This window comes from Herpailurus yagouaroundi, unplaced genomic scaffold (assembly GCF_014898765.1).
Source record: "Herpailurus yagouaroundi ecotype Mexico unplaced genomic scaffold, PumYag 142, whole genome shotgun sequence".
NCBI classification, from domain to species: domain Eukaryota; kingdom Metazoa; phylum Chordata; class Mammalia; order Carnivora; family Felidae; genus Herpailurus; species Herpailurus yagouaroundi.
In genome coordinates, this window is record NW_024412397.1 from 49,806,216 (window position 1) to 49,811,376 (window position 5,161).

Below are 5,161 nucleotides of genomic sequence, written 5' to 3' on the forward strand. Positions count from 1 at the left end.
GAAAGAAAGAAAGAAAGAAAGAAAGAAAGAAAGAAAGAAAGAAAGAAAGAAGAAAAGAAAAATAAATATCCTTGTCACATGGAGAGAAACCTGAGTGGAAAACTAAATGTAAAGAATTATTTTCCTTTTCATCAAGCTTTGGAAAAATGTCATGTGCCTTGTTACTGCTATTAATGAAATAACTGTGCTGATGAGTCTGAAGAAGGTATCACTGTAAGCTGATGGCTTTTTCAGATGACACCTCACTTACTGGTCTCTCTGACATCAACAAAACCGTCCTCTAAACATCCACGTGACAAATGAAGTATGGTCCATGAAAGGAGCGAGCCAGAAAAAGGATGGCAGCTATTATCTGAAATACTAATATTTGGTAGATGAGTTGACATTAGGGAGTGATAAACACCCTCTCAGTACACCTACAAACCCCTGAAGTGACGGCAAACAGTGCACTGTAAGAATCCATGACAGATCTTGAGAAGGCAAGCCGCCAAAACTCTAACAAGACGCTTATGAAGGTGTTCCATGTCATAGAAATAGAGGGAATTGACAGTCATTGTATAGGTCTTGTGAGATTACCCAGTATGCTCTGAATTTTTTTTGTAGGCAACTAATAACAAAAGAGATGTGATGACGTTAGAGGGAAACCAGCAGTTAACACAAACAACAAAGGTAGATGGAGTTGCTAAGAATGTTTTGTGTGACTGAATAATCACAAAGGGGACAGGTGGACAAGAAAATAGTTAAGATATTTAAAATCCCAGGAATATATACATATATATATTATATATATATATTTTACATATGGATGTATATATATACATATATACATCCATATGTAAAATATATATATATGTAAAATCTATCATCTATCATCTACCTACCTACCTATGTATCTATCTACATGTTATTGTAGCCCATTCATTCTCATTGCTGTGTACTGTTCCACTGCATGAATATAGCACAGCATGCTTGCTTATCCACTCTACATGGATGGATATTTGAGTTGTTTTAAGCTTGAAGCTGTTATAAATAGTGCTTCTGTGAATATTCTTGTACATGTCTCTTCGTGAGCACATGTAGTCCTTTCTGTTGGGTACATACTTACGAGGGAAATTGCTGGGTCATAGGATATACACATATTTATCCAGTTTGAATAAATCCTAGCCAATTTTTCATGCATGTCTGCATTCATGCCACCATATTGCCCTCCCATGCCGACTCTGAGCTTGGTCAGTGACTTGTTTTGGCCAATGGGACAGTAGAAAAGTTGATATAAGTAAAGCTCATAAAAGCACTTCTGTGTTTTTGCTCTCTCCTTGCTTCCCTGTGATGACAAGTCCAAGATGTGGGAGCCATGAGGAGAGGGGCAGAGTAATCCTGGACAAGGCCATCCTACTAGCCAGCCCCCAGCCATCCTGCCAGCTGACCACAGATGCATGAAGAAGCCCAGGTGAGATTAACTGAACCTAATCCAGACCAGCAGAGCTGCCCACCTGGCTGATAGAACTTGCATAAATTAATACATGTTTGTTTGTTTGTTTGTTTGTTTTTTAAGTCACTAAGCTTTAGTGTAGTTGGTTACAGAGCAATAGCTAACTGCCATACTCTCAGTTATGATTTGCAAAGCATGGTGCCAGCTCACACTTCAATAGTGTCTGAAGCTCTGGGGTCCCCACACCCTCCTCAATACTTGGTATAGATTAAACTATATGAAAGTGTTGATACGTGCTTATTTCTGACCTGCAAAAAATTGCAATTTCATATGGTCCAACTGAATATTTGATTTTTTTTTCGTTTTAATCATTCTTGGGAGTGTGTAACAGTATCAAATCGTAGGTTGAATTTGAATTTTCCTAATAACTAAGTATATCAAACACCCTTTCGTCTGTTAACAAGCTGGTGGTATATCCTCTTTTGTGAAATACCTGTTCAAGATTTTTGTCCATTTTTCTATTGGATTAACCACCTTTCGCCATTATTTGTAGAAATGAGTGCACACACATGCACACACTGATATGAGCCCTTTGCTAGATATGTGTATTGCAGATATCTTGTCTTTTTTTTTTTTCATGTTTATTTATTTATTTTGAGAGACAGAGCATGTGTGCAAGAGGGAGTTGGGGGCAGAGGGAGAGAGAGAATCCCAAGCAGGCTCCATGCTGTCAGAGCAGAGCCTGACACAGGGCTCTATCTCATAACCATGAGAACATGACTTGAGCCAAAGTCAAGAGTCAGATGCTTAACCGACTGAACTATGCAAGTGCCCCATATATATCTTGGTCTTATTTTGTGATTTTCCCTTTCACATTTTTTGTTTTGTTTTTGTTTTTTGTTTTTTGGTTTTTTTTAATTTTTTTAATGTTTAATTATTTTTGAGAGAGAGAGAGAGTGAGTGTGAGCGGGGGAGGGACAGAGACAGAGGGAGACCCAGAATCCAAAGCAGGCTCCAGGCTCTGAGCTGTCAGCACAGAGCCCGACGTGGGGCTAGAACTCATGAACCATGAGATCATGACCTGAGCCAAAGTCAGACACTTAACAGACTGAGACACCCAGGCACCCCCCTTTTCACATTTTTAATTTTTTAATAGTACCCTTTGATGAACAGAAATCCTCAATTTTAATGTAATTCAATGTGCTTATTTTTAACCATCATGTTCGTCAGCACTTCTTTGCCTACCCTGAGGTCATGAAGGTATTCCCCTATTTTTTCTTTTAAAAACTTTGTTGTTTATCTTTCATGTTTAGGTCACTGATCCACCTGGAATTGATTTTTTTTTTAAGTATGTTATGGGAGAGGGGTCAAGATTCACCCTTGTCCCAAATGAGTATCCACTGCCCTGGACATTTGTTGGAAAGGCAGTGAGTTACAGGGTCTGGCTTTCACAGCTTTCATGGGGAGGCAGCCTGTGTCAGCTGGAGCTAATCCCAACTCTGCCACCAACTCACTGACTCTGTGACTTTGGGCAGGTCACAAGGGCTGTCTCCATTTGCCTGTATGTAAAATGATGTTAAATCCGACAACCTCCTTCATTCCTCCCAGCGATGTGGGGTCCAGCAGAAGTGACATAGCACTCCAATTATGTGTGGCCTTATTAGTTCTGGAACCTCCGGGAACATATGTAACATACCTGAGTCCCAATTTCCTTACCTATAAGATGGGAACAATCATACTATATGCAGAGCTCTTGTGAGAATAAGAAAAAAAATGTATGAGAAGTTCTGTACTTGGCATATTATATCGTTCAACGAAAGGTACCACCTGTTGTTGCTGTTCATAGGCATGCTGAAGACATCAAATAGAATTTGCCTTTATTCAATTTTAGTGAAAATAAAGTTGGCGCCTCCAAATTTAACTAGTAATAGAAGTTCACATACAAGTTTGTTTGGCAATACAGCTGACTAGCTCTGTGATGGCAATCTTAATTTTGCCTCATTCTCCTCATTCCTAAGAGATGTTATGTAGTAAAGAAAGCTAGAAAGAAAGAAAATTCACACAGTTATAAAAAAAAAAAAGCAGCTTTCTTGAAATTTCTTTCCATTATCCTTGAACTCAGAAGTTTATCCTAAACATTTGTGGAGTCCAGGACAGGACAGGTGACATGATACTTGTCCATGATGAATTAAGTGTTACATCATCAAGTTTCTTCAAAGAGTCTGACGCAGGACATTTCTGCTTCCCTGATTCCACCCCATCTAAGGAAGCACCCCCCGCCCCGCATTCTCATCTCATTACCATTTACCTGATGTATTTCCCTGCCTTTTGGCATCATCCACCTCCCTTCAACTAGAACGTGAAGTCCATGGGAGCAAGAGCTTTAATTTATCGTGTATTTTCAGCACCTAGAAGAATGACTGGCACATAGCATGCATTCAGTAAATATTGTTGAATAAATGAATGAAGGCAAAATAAGAGTCATATCAAAATGTGTATCAAAAGTCATAATGACATACATCTAGGTCCATGCTATATTCAATGTGACATGGAAATCAATAATAAATGTTGGCTAAAATACCTCTGTCAATCCCAAACTCCAGTTATTGTAGATGTTCAGTAATAACATTACCACAAAAATATTAGCCCTGTTAATAATCAACACATTTTTCTCAAGTGCACCTTTGGGAACTATGAAAAGGAAATTGATATTTCCCACACACATATGCTGTAATTGTTGGATTCTTTTTTTTTTAAAGAATGATTTAATAAGTATGGTTACTGCAAATTGTTCAAAAATGTTTTTCCTTTCTTTAAATAAAAACAGACATGGGAATCGTGTTTTTACTATAAACAAATATTAAGTTTTACATGTTGACTATTAGAAAGTTGTTCAATTTTTCCTTTACCAAAATAAATTGTTAATTAAGATAGACAAAAGCCAGGAAATATTGAAGTTAGTCATTTAATTTCCTTACTAATTCAGAGCTGCCTGGAGTCATTTCCTGCAGGAATTTCACGTCTTCCCATTGAAGTGTTCCAGCAGCTGGTAACCAAATCATCAACTCAGGCCATGGGTGATTCTCCAGGCTCCAATTACAAATCAGGTGGGCTTTTTTTTTTTTTTTTAATATTCATGATGGAGCCAGATCAACTTTAGAAATAAATCTAAATGCCTTCTCGAATGCTGTTTCTGCATTGTTCTGAAGAAGCAATTTGATCTAGTGGGAGAAACTGAAGGCAAAGAAACCTAACTTCGGAATTTGACTCAGTCACTAATTAGTTGTATGACCTTAGATTTCACCTCTTGTGCCCTAATAGCCTTGTCTACGTGAGCACAATAACTCAAAGTTTACCTAACCAAGTTGTTTTTAAGATGGAAGGAATGGTAGTCCAATTCTGAATGTAGCTATGTGCATGACTCCAAATATAACAATAAGCTGGTAATGTTCGTAAGCTTAGAGAACTTAGCTTGTACTTCATTGGGTCTCCCCTTGGTGAGTGCAAGGTACTGCGCATGCAACAGATGACAAATCAGAGAAAATCAACATCTTTTGCAGTATTGGGAGGAAATTGATCATTGTTCCTTGCAGGTGTAAAATGCACAAGCTCTTTCCTCATTCCTAAGTTGCCTATTTACTTGGGAAGCCAATAAATTAATCACACTATTATTATTTTTTTAAAGAATGGCAAGAGATTTGACCAAACGTGTACAGTACTGTGTTGCTG

General features: G+C 38.0%; 1 long non-coding RNA gene across 1 annotated transcript in view; it reads left to right on the forward strand.

Moving 5' to 3' along the window:
• The window catches only part of LOC121032660 (uncharacterized), a 19,654-nt gene extending 15,121 nt beyond the window's left edge, over positions 1-4,533 (forward strand). The window contains exons 2-3 of the long non-coding RNA XR_005791419.1: positions 1,338-1,450; positions 4,419-4,533. This is a non-coding gene — a long non-coding RNA (uncharacterized LOC121032660). The remainder of the gene's footprint in view (positions 1-1,337; positions 1,451-4,418) is intronic.
• Positions 4,534-5,161: the final 628 nt, after the last annotated feature.